This window comes from Mesoplodon bidens, assembly GCF_964165515.1.
Source record: "Mesoplodon bidens genome assembly, chromosome: 18".
Taxonomy (NCBI): domain Eukaryota; kingdom Metazoa; phylum Chordata; class Mammalia; order Artiodactyla; family Ziphiidae; genus Mesoplodon; species Mesoplodon bidens.
Genome location: NC_138175.1, coordinates 16085138 through 16104505, shown reverse-complemented (window position 1 = coordinate 16104505; position 19368 = coordinate 16085138). Strand labels below are relative to the sequence as shown.

Genomic DNA, 19368 nt, shown 5'->3' with positions numbered 1-19368 from the left:
CTCTTAGGTGGTACTTGTTTGTGTTTTCTATCCATTCCAAACCAGATCTGTACATTTTAACTCTGGTCAAAATGGGGAAAAGCAGATTCAGCACTCCACTGACCTTCACTGAGTGTCCACTTTCATTAGATTTTGTATTTGTAATTTCTTACTATTTTTATCAACTGGGATGATTTAAAGATGTTTTTGTATATTACTTTGCATTTTTAGTTGTTTTCAGTGATGGAGTTGGTGCAAATATTTCTGTTATTCTAGGAATTTACTTGTTCTCTACATTGCCTGAAACAACTTTCTGTTTGATGATAAAATTTGTAAAGCCATTCCTACGAACTTTCTTATTCTCTTACCATTTTCTTTCCACTAAGCATGCACATACCTACACACTCACCTACCCACTCACACCTTTAAAAGGAGACAGATTCTTCTACTTTTTAAACTTTACTTTTAGGAAAACGTTTATGAAATTCATCTAGTATTGTCTGTAAAGTTGAGTTTTATTTTTTGGTGCAGGAATGTAATTATTATGGGTAACATTTTTAGGCTCTGTGAAGCCCTTGAATAGTTTACAGAAGGAGGTGATTTAGGCTACAATGAATAAATATGGGATATTTCTGTTATTCTAGGAATTTACTTGTACTCAAGTTATATTACCTTTAATAGTGAAAAATAAGTAAAGTTTTAACATGAAAAGCAGGAATAGTCTCCCTTTCTGTTTATGTCCCACCCCTTAGCTCTCCATTTCCTGAATGGTTAGAAATATGGTAAATTAATGGAAGTTTTTTGAGAGTTTGTATAATTACGTGATTAAGTTTTATAAGTAGTTTCAGAATTTATTTTGTCTTTCTTAAAGCATGAATACCCCAAAGACAAGGACTTGTTTTAAGATGATTTAAATAGTTTCCTTTTACGAAAGATTTTATGTTAGTTGATGAAGAGAGATACTTTATGGTAGAGTATTACATAACTTTAATGTTCCTTGAGTATTTGGCTTTATAAATGAATATGAAAAGCGATTATCTCATAACATTTTTTAAATTCACTTTCTTCTTCCCCAGAAAGTAGCAAAGCAAATGAAACCATCATTCTTTTCTAATCTTCATGAATAATATCTCACTGGCCCTGAGTGAGAGGCTGTTTTCAGGGCCATCCCATGGTATCTACAGAGATACAGTTTAGATCTTGCAGTTTAGCCTCTGTAAAAATGCTGCTAAATTACCGAAGTGAAGAGAGCTTACACTTAATCTTTGGATAATTTCAGTGTGGACTTTAGAATGAAGCCACTAGGGGGAAAACGGTTCCTTGTTAGAAGCATAAAACCTACTGACTGTATCTTGGCCAGTGTTCCCTTTTTTTCCAGTAAGCTGTCTGCTATACAGAGGTGTATAACCCTAATGGCTTGTTGTATGCCATTAAAAGGTATTGTACACTCATAAAAGAATGACATTTTGATCAATGCTGTTAAAAGAATTACTGTCTTGACACAGAAAAGCTTTCCTGCTGCAAGTTTAAAAATATGCCTTTAAAAGCTTTTTATTGAATACCTTTGCTTCCCTCAGAAATGTGCCATTTTGGCATGAGGTTACCCTGAAGTATTACACATCACAACATAAATACAAAACCTCCTACTTACCTTTAAAAGTAGCAGAGGTTAGGTATTTTCCTACCAAATGGAGCTTAAAGACATGGTAGCATCTTAAACCACTGTGTCTGATCTAAAAATAGAATTTTTGTAAAGAGAAAGCTGAAAATTAAATTATTCCTTTTTATTTTGTGAGGTATTGATTTTTTTTCATGATATTTTGTTTAAGCTTTGTGGTTTTAATTTCCCTTGGATTTAGGAGTCATGCCTTTCCACCCACTTCAGGAATAGATCTTTTCTAATCACCTGGGAATTGGTTCTCTTAAATGGTGATATGTTGGATGTATTTTTCTACTGTTTCTTTTCTTTTTATTACATTTTTGATTAGTATCTTATGAAAACCATGTCATAATAGACACATGGTTTCTTCTATGCACAGTTGGTCTTCTACAGATTTTCTAATGTACTAATTCTATAATTTTAGCTTTATTTCACTCTTTGTAATACTTCTGCTATTACCTAATTTTTGACATTATACCATATTTTCTGACTTGTGAACTGAGCGTTTTAAAATCCAGTACCCTGAAAACCCCAATTTTCTTAAATAAATCACTAGAGAATGATTATTTACTTGATATATTTTAAGTTTTGTACTTTTTAAATTTGACATTTAACCCCAATCTAATGAACTTTACATATGTGAGCATATTTTAAGATAGATGGCATTGATTTTTATAAAGCATGTTGCCTTTGTTGTCTGTTTTACTTGTAAAAGCAGGTGTTTTGTTGTTGTTGTTGGTGGTGGTGTGGTTGTTTTTATTATTCACTACCCACTAAGTTCCAGGTGATTTATATATAGTATCGATAAAACTATAACTTGTTGCAATTATTATTATGTGCGATGTTCTGTGCTAAAGTACTTTCCATGGCTCAAAGAAGTTATATAACTTGGTCAAACAACAAGTAAGTTGTGGAGTTAAGATTCAAAGGTTGATAGTGTGACTCTCAATTATTGTGCTCTTCAAACGCTTTTTATATGTTATTTATTTGTTCTAGGTGGTATTATCCCCATTTTACGAATGAGGAGCCTGAAGCTCAGACAGGGTAAGTCCTTTGCCCATTGACACAGAGGGAAGGAGTGACAGAGCTGGCTCTGTTAGACTTCAAAGTATATTTTATACTACATAATAGTAGTTATTTTTCCTTCATCCTTCTCATCACACCTCACCTTAATTATCTTTGTGTGTTTTAAGATGGTTTTTATTAGAAATTTTGGAAAAGGAACTTGTCTCATGGTTTTCACTTATGATTTGGAGAGAAGCATCTCGAAGAGATAGTTGGAGCAGGTATCAGGAGGCTTGAATTCTTGTATTATTTCTGATTATGGACATATAACATCAGACATATCACCTTTTGGGGGTCTTAAACATGAGAACATTGGAGTGGATGATTTTAAAGGTTTTCCCAAACTCTAAAATCTAACTTGACTCTGTTTTGATTTAATGTTTATACTTGTTCTCTTTAGCACAGATAGAACTTGACCACCTGTATTTTAGCCCATTAAATATTATATTTGATTAAAGTTAGGGGCACGGAGCTCTGATTTTTATTCTCTACTTGCACTATTATATCCAATGTGGAAATTTAATAATGGAAAGAAATTACATGTAAAGAAGTAATTAATCTTATTATAAGGACACTCTTTTAAGCTATTCAAGATTCTCCTAGTTTTTCACTCAGAAAGAATAATTCTGGAAATCTTAATGTTATAAAAGGAAATAAATTGTTTTTAATAGAAAATGTTTCCATCAAAGAAGACAGGAATGGGTGACTGACACCTTCAAGGCACTTGCAAGTTCTTACCTGTACAATATACTAACAGCAATTATAGTTATAAGTAAGTTTTATTGAGAATTAATTTTATGCTAAGCATTTTATATACATTGCATCATTTAATACTCATGAAAACCCTAAGATGTAGGTACAATTAGTATTCCCATTTTACATAGTAGGAAATAGAGAATTGACAGGTGAAACAATTTCTCTTAAAGCTACAGTGTTGATAAGTGGTGAAGCTGAGATTTGAACCTATAGAATGCCAGAGATTTTCCTCATATTTACAAAATGGAGCATAATTGTAAGAGGTTAACCAATGATAATGCTTGTCAACATATGAATGAAACATGAAAGTTTTTAGGAAACAGTGGGTCTGATGACTTGTGATGAATGGCAGTTTCTAAGTTCTCAGATTTGATCACTGCTAGTTACATATTTTATTGATATAGTCATAAAACATGTAATAACTTTTGGATAATTTTATAACACCCCTATTTTATGAAGAGTTAGTAAATTCATTATAAGTTATAGGAAAACATTCTTTGGGGTTTGGGATGTGGATGGTGAGTGTGTGGGGGTGTATGCACACAAGCACACGCATGTGCATGGATTGGGAGCTATACAAGGTAGCTAATCATCCCAGTTTGCCTAGGCTTGGGTTTCTAGATCATGGAACTTTCAGTGCTAAAACTAGGAACCTTGCAAGAACAGGTAACAGGCAAGTATGTATCTACATATACATGTATGTATATGTGTGAGTGTGTCTCTAAAGTAATGGTAGTAGTTGAGCTACAAGGAATTCAGATCTTATAGAGCATAAAATAGCTCTGAATTCAGTGCCTAGACTGTTACTTGTCTGTTTTATTAGCAGAAAGCTAAGTCTCCTGTGTTTTCCCCATTTCAGATAACCTTTTCTTGTCATGAAGAAATTAATTTCTTTGTTGGAATCATTGCAAGTAAACTTGATAGCAGGAGTCCTGTTATTGAGGCAGCTTACACAGTGATTTGCTAAGTACAGCCTCTTCATAAAAGGTGAAGCAGAAATCGATTTATCGATCACTACCAGCATTTCAGTAACCCGTTGAACTACCTGATTTTTTTGCCTTCTCATAAAGCCTACTATTTTTATTTCTTTTTATACCTTGCATTTAGTTGTTTCCTTTGGAAACATTTTTTACATGTATTTTCACATCATGTAAACAATTTTTTGTGTGTATTTGCTTTTTTCTAGAGTTTGAACTGTCTAAAAAAACTCTTATTAGATTAAACCACATGAAATTGCCAAGATTTAGCTGTTTTTGACCTATAGCAATGTCATCGTCATATGGTTCAACTAATAGTTAATTCAACTTTTGGTTATTTGAAAGTATTAGGCTACTAACCTAAATCTAAGCAAAGTATTCCATTGAAACCCTATTTAATGTTATGGAGGAACTGAGATGAACTTTGGGCTTATTACTCTATGCTGCCCATTTGCTAAAATTACATTTTAAAATGTATAACTCGTGGAAAAACTGAGCATTGCACAGCCATTAATGTTAGACAGGCATTTAAAATTTTATTTTAACCAAAGGTTAAGACCAAATTTAACCATTTTCTTTTTCAGAATTTTGACCCATTATATTAATTTTAAGCTATAGTGGGTAATGTAAAAGTTTTTTTTGGAAGAAAAATGCTCCTTTCATGGAATATGATTTAAAATTGTTGCTCTATTACCTTCTTGGATTATTTAGGCTTCTAGAACAAACACAGGGTACAACTATTAATTTTTTTGAAGAAATGGAGCCAGTTACTACTTGTCTCAGCCCCATATGCTATCGTAATTTTGAGATTCTTGTGGTATGTATAAAATTGTACATGAGAATTTTTGATGTTAAAAGCATACTTTTTTTTTTTTTTTAATCTCTTGCCTCTTTCATCCCACATTTGTCTAACACTTGGCTCATAAAAAGGGAAGGGATCCCTTTATGGTTCCTAGTTGTGGATACAGTAGACTAAGCTGACATGAGCAGTGATTCTACCTTATAAATATAATAAACTAATATAGAATTTTAAGGAATTAACTACAACTTTAAGACATTTGCATCTCTTACACTCTTACAATGACCTGGGAGATAGATATATCTTTTAACAGTATTTTGCAAAATTGGAACTCATATCTGGGTCTCATTCTTTTTCCCATCATGATATTTCTTAAATACTTTTGATGGTGTCTTAATATATCTCTTGATCTGCCTCTGTCATTGATATCAAATATTTCGAGTGCCCTCTCTTACTGAAGTATTGTACTCAATCTTATGTATTTTTCACAAACTATTTTTTGACTATTAAAGAGTAATATGCATGAATCGTGGTTTGGTAGGTCTTTTCAGGAATAAAGCATCATGATTATCAAGACTATTTAAAAAATACTTTCCTAAGTCTTTAGAATAGAAATCATTCACATTGTTATAAACTATATTATGAGATAATAGACCCAAATATAATGAAACGTGTTCTGTTGCTGTAATATATATCTAGCTTGAGTCTATCCTTGAACAGTTTAGCTTGAAAAGCTAAAAAACAAGTAAGTGTAAAGCAGGGATGATCTTGATCAAATGGGAATTTGGTACTATAGCTTTTCTCAGAGACTAAATTCATGGGACAGTTGATTAGAGGACATGATGTTTCTTGATCACAAAGTTTCTTTGGTCACAAAGATTCACATATTGTAAGTGTACAGCTCAGTGAATTTTTATAACCTGATAGTACCCATGAAGCTAGCACCTTGATCAAGAAATAGAACATAACTTGCACCCTGGAATCCCTCTTAGTGCTAGCTTCTAAACTAACATCAGGCTTTATTTACCCAGCTATATTTTAGTTGAGTATTTAGTTATCGAGCTATAAAACTGTCTGAAGAGCAAAACTACTTAATATTTGCACAAATTATCCAGATAGTTACATTTTCATCTTTGGCATACTAGCTATGGCAATATTCAGTTTAAATCTACAGAAGTTTAAATGTCTACAGTTTCTTTAGTTGTCTTTGTGATTGCTAAATAAGGATTTAGACAGTTTCTGAGGATCCTGATTTTTCTGATTAACTACATAGCTTGGACAGTGACTGACATTCAGAGCTGATTTGATTGACCCCTTAAGGTCCTCTGTTTTGAGCTGCTGAGATTACAAAACTCAATCACATGCAGAGAATTTGCCATTCAGACTGACAGTTCTGTCAGGTCAGGTGGTATGATTATTATGCATGCTGCAAGTGCATTGTTATTGCTATGTGGGTTTTTTGTTTTGTTTTTTCCCGTAAAATCTAGGTGGAAGCTCTGGTCTCTGAAGGTGAAAAGCTAGAACATCAGCTTATCTCCATTTGGCTTTAGTTTCGCTATTGAGTTTCCATCTTTGTATACTGAGCTATTCCAGTCACAGCCCCAAACTCAGCTTTTTTCACTAATGTTTGTCAAAGGAAGATCTGTCCTCTTTGGAGAGACTGAAATGAGTAATAGTCTTTTGACACTATTGGCAAGTGGTTTTCACAGTCCATGGCAGATCTAATGAGCTACAGCTGCCTGGTTGGAAAATTCAGCTTTCGATCATGTGAAAGGATCCTTGGAATATGGACTTGAGTTTCTGTGTGCATTAAAACAACAACAACACTATCTTGACAAACTTATAAATGTGTTATAAATTGCTTTGTAAGCTATTTTGTAACAACATTCAGAGGTATCCAGTTTCAACTGCAGAAACCTGGGAAAATGAATAAACTATTTGACAAAGGTTGTTTTGCATCAGGAACTGAATTTTTGGTATATTAGTTCTACAAGGTCAGTTGTTCATATTTAAGAGAAAGGATAGTGTGGATTGTAAATATTGATCTTCTCAGAGCATCAGGTTCCTTCATATACAACTAGGTATACCATGATATGGGAATAAATTGTATTTCATGGAATCATATGACAGTGTGATAGGCTTGTGGTTTAGTGGATAACACAGTATATATAGGCAGTTACACTCAAGGATTAGGGTTGCAACTTCAGGTATTTCTGTTATTCTGAGAACAGAGAGTGATCTCATAATGCTGATGTAGAAAAGTAACTAAAGCATTCCGTCTAAGCTCATAGGAGGGAAATATTTCATCTCATGGTTGACGGAACCCCTGTTTATGGGCTTGGAGATTGGTATTTTATTAACTTAAATAAACTACAACTTTAATGTGTCAGTTTCAGGAAGCTGTTTTCTTTGAAATGGTTCTATCACTTGTTCAAAGCGGACATTTAGTTATTTTCATATTAACTACAAGGAAGCTTCATGCAAAACCCTGTCTGACCTTCCACTTTGTAAGCATAGCTACCTAGTGACCTCTGACACGCAGTCTTTCTTCTGCTGTGGTATTTGGATAAAGGGGATGTCATTGCTCTTGAGAAAGAGGATGCAGGTGAAAAGAAGTGCAGAGAGCTCATTCAATAACATTGTACAGATCAGTGGGAGTCACTATTAGGCACGGTAATAGTTACAACTATAAAACAGAGCAAAAATTCTTTGAATTTAATATGAGAATCTTGACATAAGGAGGCATGAATCTTACACAGTCTGTTGTGTGGCACATGGAATGATTTAAGACATATAGAGAGTCAGCACACAATACAGAATAAGGGTGACAAAACATGATCATCTAAAACAGGATCAGGATGGGAACACTTCCCTTATCTACACTTACTCTTGAGTAAAGAGCAGTGGGAGTTAACATCAGAATGACATTCTATATTATTTATAATTTTTGGAATAAGTGTTGTATATATTGTATGTGTATATTAATTGATTAGTAAACAAAAAAAAAGGAAAGAGGTGGAAAGTTGTGACTTTTCCAAAAGAATCTATAAAAAGCTAGAGTGGAGAAAAGAACAAGGAGGAAAGTAGTAGATATTAAGATGTTAAGGAAGGATCTTCATTAAGATCAGAAATTGCATAACACCCCCCCCCGCCCCATTTCATCATAGTATTTAATCAAATCCTCCTCTCATTGCCTTCTCTTTGTGACCCAAGTTTTTCTTTTAAAAACTTTATTGAGATATAATTCAATACCATACAATTCACTCGTTTAAAATGTACAGTGCAATGACTCTTTTTGTTATTCACAGAGTTGTGCAACTATCACCACAACCAATTTTAGAACATTTTTTATTTTCCCAAAATGAGACCCTGTATTCATTAGCAGTCACTCCCTATTCTCCCCCAATATTCCAGCCCTAGGCAACCACGAATCTATGTGATCCAAGTTTTAAAAGTTGTTGATTTGAAATTCCCTGGTGTCTTCCAAGGACATTCTACTTCAAACCATTTGATTGATTACACAGGTACAATCAGAAAACCATGACTGTTCTCTTTGTTGATATGTCTAGTAAATCAAAGAAGGTGACATATAACTGCAGTCTTAAATACATAGCTTCTTAAACATGATTTTCAAATGGTTGTTTTTATCATAGATATAGACCTGTTAAATACACTCCTGACTCTGATCCTTAACTTAAAGATTCGGAATATTGATTTTGTCCAAGTCCTAGAGTTTTGGGACAAGATGTTCTGACTCATTCTCACAGCATTCCCAAGATACTAATATATAACTCAGAAAACTAATTAGTCAATATAATGTAAAATACATTTGCCAAGGGCACGGGGCACTGTATTCCCCCAAACAGCACATTCTCTTCCTATAAGTAAACTATAGGGCAAGCTAAAGTGTCCTCAGTAAGTTGCCTTGCACATATGGAACCAGAATAAGGAGGCTAGTTAGATGGTTCAAACATGGAATGGCACCACTCTCTTAGTCAGAATGTGGTAGGCAGAATAATGCCCCCACCAACCCCCATAGATACCTGTGTCCTAATCCCTACAACCTGTTACCTTACACAGCAAAGAGGACTTTGCAGATGTGATAAAGTCCTTGAGATGGGGAGATTATGGTGGATTATCTAGGCGTGTCCAATCTAATCACAGGTTTCCTTATAATGGGAGAACCTTTCTGTGGTGAAAGGGTGATGGGATTATGGAAGAACAAGAGATAGGGCAGTATGGGAAGAGCTCAACCCACCACTGGTGGCTTTGAAGATGGTGGTGAGAGGCCACGTGCCAAGGAGTGCTGGTGGCCTCTAGCAGCTGGAAAAGGCGAGGAAGTAGATTCTCTCCTAGAGTTCTCAGAAGGGAATACAGCCCTGCTGACACCTTGATCTTAGACCAGTGAGACTCATGTCAGACTTCTGACCTTATATAAAACTGTACAACAATAAATCTGTATTGTTTTAAGCTACTAAATTTGTGGTAATTGGCTACAGCAGCAATGAAAACCTAAAACACAGACCTCTAGATTTCTTATAATATGGATCTAGTCAGTAAGCCTTGGGCAAGCACACCTTCTCCTAGAACATTGCAGGTGGGCCTTGCCCATGTTTGCCTCAGTGGCTCTTCTTTCTTTGTATCTCAGATGCCTTCCTCAAAGCCCTTTCTTGAATGACTGATTTATTAAAATGCATTTAATAAGAACACAAACTTAAGAGTTAGGTGGGCCTGGGTTGAATTCTGGCTCTGCCATTTTACTAACTGGATAACCTTGGACAGGTGACAATATTCTAAGCCTTGTTTTTTATGAACAAAGTGGGAATAATAATACCTACCCTTTGGGAACGTTTGGTGAATAAAATGACATAATATATGTAAAATGGCACAATGCTTGATAAATAGTGAGCCCCTAATAAATGATAGCTGATATTATCATCTCTTAAATGCTAGAAGGAATTTGCCAATAGCATGCATTTTAACACTTGCTCAGATACAAATATATTAAGAACTATTGGTACAGCTATTATGTTTAAGTGACTAGTCCACAGAATTCTGTTCATAGACCTCTGCCTCCTGGTACTGAGCCTTTTAACTGAAAAAGGCTTACTTTTGGAAACTTTAATGAGTAAGTTAAAACCACCTTTGGTTTATAGTACAATATGTAATATCTTTTAATATTTCTTTTCTTCTTAGAGCTAACGTGAAATAGAATGCATTAAGGAAAACCTAGAATTCTGTTTCTACAATTAAAAAAAAATCCCTAATGACTGGAATTGTTTTTCCAGTTTTTAAAATCCCTAGTGCCCAGCAAATGGCTGACACATAATAGGCAGCAATAAATGTTTATCGAACTGAACTAAACTGAGTTCTACGCACTTATTCTTTCACAACCTGTTTTGAGTTCATCTCGTTGCTAGTCTAATTTAGGCCTGTTTTTTGGGCCTTGCCTATTAACAGCAGTTTTGAATGGCTCTTTTTGCTCCTGTCTTTTCCCTCTTGATCTTCCACAGTACCACCAAACTAGGCAATGACTGTTGTACAGTATATCCTCTTCTATTTAATCTTCTTTATCTTTGTCCCATTACATACTGCCTAATAGCCATATTTTAAACTCAATGTTTCCCAACTTTTTATGGCATGGTACGCTTAGGAAATGATGATATTTGTGTGGTACACTGGGGTAGGAAGCAAGCCATCTTATGACTGGAGGTTTTGGATTCTAAGGTCTGAGTCACCCTCTCAGTACAGCCGTCACCTAATTTGGGCACACCAGTATGCCTTGGTATACTTACTGGGAAGCTCGGCTTAATCTAGCATTTCAGACTGGCTGCAGTTGGAATTCATTCTATCTGTTACATAGATATTTAATGAGCACTGTTTGTGTCCACGCTAAGCTCTAGGGGAAAGGAATTGAGAAAACTGTATCAGGTATTCGTCTACGTGAGCCTCAGTTCCAGGCAGACACATCTGTGCACTGGCCTCCAAATGGGCCTTCAGTATTCCTCTCATGCCTTTACTCATGTCTTTTACTGTTTTTGAATAACCTGCGTTTCCTTTGTCATCTCTGAATCTTCCTCCTGTCTTCTCTGTGATGCTGTCCCTAATACAGTTAAAATATGGCAGTTTTGTTTTTTGTATTCTTTTCCATTTGATTACATCATTAACTCATTCAAGTTTGGTGCCCTCTATAAAGCCTGGATTCTTTCTTTCTATTAATTCTTATTCACTTACTTTCTGTGTTATATTTGTCAGTGTTTTCCCTTTATACACGTGCCAATTGTTTTTATCATGATATTTACCCCGCTCCCTCTCCCTACAACTTTATATCATATAAATTCTGAGAAATATTTAATACTATTACAATAAATATAAAATAATATTCATCATGTATATGTAGTTATCAGGTAATAGCAAATGTTTTTCGAGCCCATACTTGGACCAGGCATTATTCTAATAGCTTTATGTATATTGAATGTATTTAATCTTCACAACAGCCCTATAAATATAAAATATTTTCATATCTCCATTTTACAAATGAGGAAATTGAGACACAGGTAAATCAACTTGCCAAAAGTTGTACACTGTTAAGTGTCAATGCCAGGATTGAAATGTTGTCAGTTACAGCGGGCACTGTTGACACTGAGCCCTTACTAATAAACATTCTGTAATAGTATGCTGCCAAAAAACCAAGTTATTTATATCTGAGCAGACCAGTAGGTACTTATACCTAATATTAAACATTCCCACTAAGGTGAGTTAAGCTATATTACAGGTAGAAAGAGAAGTTGTAGTCATAAGAAATATACAATCTGGAGAGTATGATAACATACAATCCACAAGTGGTCAGTGTTATAGAAATCAAATGTTAATAAGAATATTATTTATGGAGCATCGACTGTATGTGCCAAGAAATGAACTGGGTACTTTACATATATTATCCCATCGAAGCCTTATGATAACGCTATTGAGTAGTTGCTATCATCCCTATTTTATAGATGAGGAAAATGAATCTCAAATATGTAACTTGTCCAAAAGTTACTAAGCTGGAAAGTGGTAGAGCTGAGTTGGAACCTGGGCCCATCTGCCCTGTTTTCTTTTCACTGTGCTGTCCTGCCTCTCTGATGGTAGGTGCCCTGGCAGAAGGGCAGGAGATGGGCAGGCTCTCCTTTGTTAGAATGTAGTTAGAGCTGTGCTTCATTTTGGAAAATAGTACTGTGATAATGGTACTTTTTGTTTTCAAATTAGTATTTGAGGAAGGAATATAACTGATACTTTGGAATAGTCTCAGTAAAAGCATTATTTGTTTTTGCTAAACCATTACCTTGAGATCTTGGCTAAGCTTTTTTCCCTTTTTGTGCTTCAGCTCTATCTTGTGCAACATATATGTGGTTAATAGGTATCTGTTTATATCCAAAGATGTTTTATGATGTTAGGAGTACTGTTCAAACTCTAGAAGTAAGTAGTAAGTACTACACAAATACTAAGTTTTAGTTCTTAGTCTGAATATTGACATTTGCATCACCATGTTTTTCCTTTATAGCATCACACCTTTACTTTGCTGTCTTTTTTTTTTCCCTCCTGACACTGACAAAGAGATTTGTTCAGAGAGAACTGACTCTGAAGATGACACTCTTCATTGTATCTCAGTGGCTTAGGCTCCACATACGGTTTCTTCTCTGTCTTTAATTAAACTTGTTTTTTTCAGTGCTATAGCTGGGAGCACTGTGTTGACACAACTCATTCTTGTACAGAACAGATTAAAATGTCAGTGTTCTAATGTTCTCATCTGTGGGAAAAAGAAAATATTTGGGATATTTTATTTATAACTTTTAAAAGACTCCTCTGTGGAGAAAGATTACTTGTAGGCTGGAAAACCATTTGACAGTTAAAGGGACAGAACTCTTTAATATTAGCCTAACAAAAAGGGGGAAAAAGTATGAAAGCTTACTAAAACTCTTTTCTAGGGATTTAGAACACATTTTTCTTTCTCCTTCCTTCTTAATTTTCACTTAATTGTATCTTTTAATTCCCTAGAGTTCTGCTTAATCCTTCTAGATGCTGTGTATGCAGAATATTGACAGTTTCCGCAAAAGGCAGTAGTCATTACAGTAAACACATATATTATGTGGAAGACGGCTACTAGTCAAGGGAAATGGAGCTGGTGTATTGAGCCTTTAACCTTCAAATCACAAGTCTGAATGTATCTGTTTTTACAACAGAGTCATTAATATTTTCTAGCTAGTTATTGGTGAATAGGCCAGCAAATTCACTATGCTACAGCTTGAGACTCTTTTCTGCCTGTCAGGCATTCACAGGGTATAAGCCACATTAATTAATGCTGGGTGCTGTGCAAATTTTAGAAATCATGGAGTTAGGCTTGCTGCAAATTGATAAGGTAGGGACTTAATAAGAGAGCTAATACTAATAGAACACTTGCATGTATCTGAAATATTTTAAATGTCTATATGTATTGATGTATTGACCGTCTAATCCACACAGCTCTATGAATAGGTGATATTATCTTCGCTGTACAGATGGGAAACTGAGGCCTGTAAATGTAAAGTAACTTGCCCAAGGCAACACAAGAAATGGAGAAGCTGGATTTTGAATCCAGGGAGTTTGGTTCTGTAGCCTGTTCTTTTAGAGAGTTTCTGAAAGTTTACTAACTTTAGATATTGTACAATTTGGGAGAGTTTACATTGTTAAACCAACACATAATATTGATAGATGAAGAAGATAGATATTAAAATGATGAGGAAAGTCCCTTCTTATGTTCATGTGCTAGGCGGTGGCCAGGCAGAATTTCTAGTTGTCTTTGGGTATATCTTATCAATAATTGGCAAAGGAATTATGAACTGTTCTTGTTTGCCCATATAAAGGCAAAAGGTAACTTTCCAGAAAGGCAGACATTAGCATTCCAAGTGCCCATTCCATACTCCTGGTTTTGGAAGTTAGCTGACCTCTAGCAGAGCATCTGCCTTTCAGACCTTATTTAGAGATTTGCTCGATTTGAGTTGTCCCCTGGGTTAACAGCAGTGGAATCTGTATTTCTTTGGCATTGCTCCCTTCTATGTAAATTACAGATGTTCTCCAATGCCCTTTTGGGTTGCTTTTGGAAAAAAAGAGGAAAGATTAAAAGCTTTTTTTCTTTTTAAAGGAATCTAGCCTAGGTTCTAAGTAGGAGGAAATATATTTACTGAATTTTTCCTCATTTATGTTTCCCTTCAATCTTTGAAACTACTCCCTGCAGCCCTGCTGCTATGGGATCAATTTGTTGGCAAGGGTTATTCAAACATGAACAGAATTTGTGTCCTCTTTGGATTAAAGTGCTAAAGCCAACAATAACAATTTTCATGTGGGAAGTGGTGCTAGATATCCAAGTCAGACTATAGTTGGTGGTCTGTAATTTACTCCAGATTAAAAACAAGCATTTGAGGGGAACGAGGGTCTTTTCCCAGGTTTTTGTTTGTTTTCATTTCCAGTCTTTTTGTTACTTTTTTTTTTTAACCTGTTGTTTTTAAATAGACATTGTTTTAGAGGTACTTTTTTGCCTCTTGATTTGGGGGTGGAAGGGGTAGGGTACTTGAAATGAGATGTATAATAGAGTTCTTTTTTAAAAAGTTAACATTTATATTAAGGTATAACTAAAACAGTTGAGTGAACAAGTCTGCTTAAATGAATATAGCTTAAATGAATTTTCACATATATGTAACTCATTTCTCTTTTCTCCACTTCCATTTTATTCAACTGTTACTCTTTTATCCTGTATGGCTGGAGGGAAAAATCACATAATCTTGAAGACTGCTATACTTAGTTTAGATTTTTGGATTTAACTTCATTTGGACCACTGGACCTCCAGGGAAGTCCCTCTTCTTATTCTTTTAAGTTATTTCAAACCTTTGTCACTGTCCTCAGAGTTTCTTTCTTATGGTTTACATATTACCTTTTAGCATGTGACTTCACCTCTTAGGTCACCAAAAAGTTGAGGCATTCAGGAGGGAGCTCCCTTATCTCCTGGCAGCCCTCTCATTGCTCCCCTGTATTTATATACCCTTATCTTTCTTCCTTTCTGAAGGTGTGATTACATCCCTTTTGATCACAGTGATTCACTTTGTCAGTTTATCCCCTTTTTCCCCTTTAGCTTCTCTGTTGACTTCTCCTCAGTATATATGCATGGTTGAGACTTCTCAATTAAACAAGTTAATACAAATTTTGCCCTTGACATTGAACCAACCTCTAGTTGCTATCCAACCTTTCTTCTTCACCTCATGGTCAAGCTTCTTGGCTCTTCTCACTGTTTCCACTTCTGATCTCTCATTTGCTCTTCTTCAACTGTAGGATGGCTTTTCATCTCTTTCTTCACTGAAACTGCTTCTGCCAAAATCACCAGTTTTTGAAGTCCCTTCTTTGATTTTTTTTTCTCTGATTTTTCCTTCTTCCTCTCTAATCCCTCCTCAGACTCCTTTTGGGAACTCCAGTCATTTTCCCTATCCCTTAAATGTAGGAGTTTTCCAAGATTCGGTCTTTATTTGGACTTACTTCTATTTTTTGCATTTTGTGGACAACCTGATCCACATGCACAAGGTTTTAATTATTGCCTGTACCTCCTACATTCTGATACTAATTCTATTTTGAATCTCTCTCTTGATCTCCAACTTTCAGACTGACAGTTATATTTGGATATGTCACAGTCACATATGAAAAACTGACATTATTATCTTACCTCAGCATATCCCTTCCCCAGAATAAACCTGCTTCCCTTGTTGTATTCTCTACCCTAGTTGGTGGCACCTTCTGCATCCTTCTTTAGTTCATAAGTTTTTTTCTTTCTTTCTTTTTTTTTACAATGTTCTGTGCCAGGCACTAGGTTCTGGAGTATAGAACTACAAAGACGTAATGAGATAAGGTCCCTGCCCTCAATCACAAAGACTAATAGAGAGAAGACACATGAACAGAGAATTACATTACATTACAATTTAGTAAATACAATGGTAGAGGTGTGTGCCATATGCATTTATAACACAAAAAGGAACATAGAACTCAAATTGTGGATTCAGGAAAAGCTCTTTGGAGGAGGTGATGCCCGAGTAGAGTCCTCAGAAGTAGGAGCTTGCTATGACTCCTCCCTTTCCCTTTTCTCTTCCATTACTTGCTGAGTACCGTTAATTCTAGACTCTTAATGTCTCCCAGATTTATTACCTCTTTCCTATCACACCTGCTACTGCGTTAGTTCGGGCTTCTTTGGGATATAGCGGCAATCTCCTAATGTCTTTCCTTTATCCATTCTTAGTATCCTCTCCCCCTAGTTGATTATCCACATTGGCACTACAGTAAATCTTTATAAGAAAACATTCTGATCATAACCTTCACAGGTTTGACTGTAAAGTAATACATAATTATATGCATATGTCACATTTTACTTATCCATTCATTGTTTGATAGATGTTTGGGTGGTCTCTACTTTTTGGCTATTATGAATGCTGTTGTGAACATTCATGTTAAAGGTTTTGTGTGGACATAGGTTTTCATATCTCCTGGCTATATACCTAAGAGTGGAATTGCTGGGTCATACGTCTTCCAGACTGTTTTACAAAGCAACTGTGCCATTTTACATTCCTACCAGCAATGTGTAAGGGTTCCAATTACCCCATGTTCTTGCCAACACTTGTTATTTTCCTTTTTATTTTTTGATACTAACCAATGGTACTAATACTAATGGATGTAAAATGGTATCTCCTAGTGTTTTTGATTTGCACTTCCATGATGGCTAAGGATGTTGAGCATCTTTTTATGTGCTTTTGGCCGTTTGTATATCTTCTTTGAAGAAATGTCTATTCAGATCTCATTTTTAAAACTGAGTCATTTTTTTATTTGAGTTATAAGAGTTCTTTATATATTCTAGATACAAGTCCCTTACCAGATATATGATTTGCAAATATTCTCTCCCCTTTTGTGGAATTGTCTTTTTACTTGTTTTTTTTTTCTTCATTTTCTTGATAGTGTCTATTGAAGCATAAAAGTTTTTAATTTTGATGAATCCCCAAATACCTATTTTTTTCTTTTGTCCCATGTACTTTTGGTGTCATATTTTAGAAACCATTGGTCACCCTAAGGTCATAAAGATTTACCCCTAAATATTGTTCCAACAGTTTTAAAGTTTTAGTTCTTATATTTAGGCCTATGATCTATTTGGAGTTATTTTTGTGTGTATGGTGTGAGGAAAGGGTCCAACTTCATTATTCTGCATGATATCCAGTTGTTCCAGCACTATTTGTTGAAAAGACTATTTTCCCCCATTGAATTGTCTTGGCACCTTTGTTAAAGAAACAAAAAACAAAAAAACCTGTTGACCATAAATGTAAAGGTTTATTTATGGAGTCTCAGTTCTATATGATAGATTTATACATCTGTGCTTAATCAATACCACATTATCTTTATTATTGTAGCTTTGTAGTAAGTTTTTAAATTGGGAGGTGTGAATCTTCCAATTTTGTTCTTCTTTTGAAAGGTAGTTTTGGCTATTCTGAGTCCTTTGCATTTCCATATGAATTTTAGGGTCTGAAAAATTCAGCTGTTATTTTGATACAGGTTGAACTGAATATGTAGATCAATTTGGGAAGTATTGTCATCATAATATTGTCATCCAGTCGATAAATGTGGGATGTCTTTCCATTTATGTAGATATTCTATAGTTTTTTGACAGTGTTTTATAGTTTTTATTCTATAAGTTTTAAATTCTTTTGTTAAATTTATTCTAAAATATTTATTCTTTTTGATGATATAAGTGGAATATTTTTATTAATTTCATTTTTAGATTGTTTATTTTAAGTGTATATTAGAAGTACATTTCTACAACCTTGCTGAACTGATTTATGATATCTACTGGATTTTTAGTGGATCCTTAGGATTTTTGATATGTAAGATCATCTTGTCTACAAATAGGGATAGTTTTACTTTTTTGCTTTCAACTAGATGCCTTTTATTGTATTCTCTTGCCTAATTACCCTGGCTAGAGCTTCCAGTACAATGTTGAACGATAGTGGTTAGAGTGGATGTCTTTGTTTTTTTTCCTTTTCTTGGAGGGAATACATTAAGTCTTTCACCATCAAGTATGATGTTAGCTGTGTGTTTTTCTTAGATTTTCTTTATCAGGCTGAGTAACTTCTATTCCTAATCTGTTGTGTGTTTTCTTAATCATGAAAGTGTGTTGGGTTTTGACAAATGCTTTTGCTGTTTCTATTTAGATAATCATGTGATTTTTGCCTTTCTATTCTATTGATATGGGTGTGTGTTGATTCAGATGTTGAGCCATTCCTGCATTCCTAAGATGTATCTCACTTGGTCATCAAGTATAATCCTTTTTATGTGCCACTGGATTTAGTTTGCTAGTATTTGTCAAGGATTTTCTCATCTATATTAATAAGAGACATCAGTCTGTAGTCTTCTTTTCTTGTGATGCCTTTGTCTTGTATTGTTATCTTATAATGCTGACTTCATAGAATAATTTAAGAAGTGTTTCCTTCTCTTGAATTTTGGTACAATTTGTGAAGACATAGAATTAATTCTTTTTCAGATGTGTAGTAGAACTCACTAGTGAAGCTGTCAGCCTGGGCTCGTGGGAAGTTTTTTGGGTTTTTTTGGGTTTTTTGCAGTACGCGGGCCTCTCACCGTTGTGACCTCTCCCGCTGCGGAGCACAGGCTCCGGACACGCAGGCTCAGCGGCCATGGCTCACGGGCTCAGCCACTCCGCACCATGTGGGATCTTCCCGGACCAGGGCACGAACCCGCCTTCCCTGCATCAGCAGGCGGACTCTCAACCACTGCGCCACCAGGGTAGCCCCTTGTGGGAAGTTTTTAAACTATTAATTCAATCTCTTTACTAGTTACTCAGAGATAGTCAAATTTTCTATTTCATCTTGAGCCAGTTTCAAGAAGTCATTTCTGTCTTTCTAGGAATTTGTCCATTTCATCCAAGTTATCTAATTTGTTGTTTTAAATTGTTTGTAGTGTTTTCTTCAAATCTTTTTTCTTTCTGTATGGTCAGTAGTGATGTTTCCTCTTTAATTTCTGATTTTAGTAATTTAAGTCTTCTCTCTTGGTCAGTCTAGCTAAGGATTTGTCAATTTTGT

The 19368-nt window shown here is 35.1% G+C and overlaps 1 long non-coding RNA gene across 1 annotated transcript in view; it reads left to right on the top strand.

The window, feature by feature from the left end:
* Positions 1 to 19368, top strand: part of LOC308605845 — a 191336-nt gene that overhangs the window by 33404 nt on the left and 138564 nt on the right. The window contains exon 2 of the long non-coding RNA XR_014013729.1: positions 2636 to 2683. This is a non-coding gene — a long non-coding RNA (uncharacterized lncRNA). The remainder of the gene's footprint in view (positions 1 to 2635; positions 2684 to 19368) is intronic.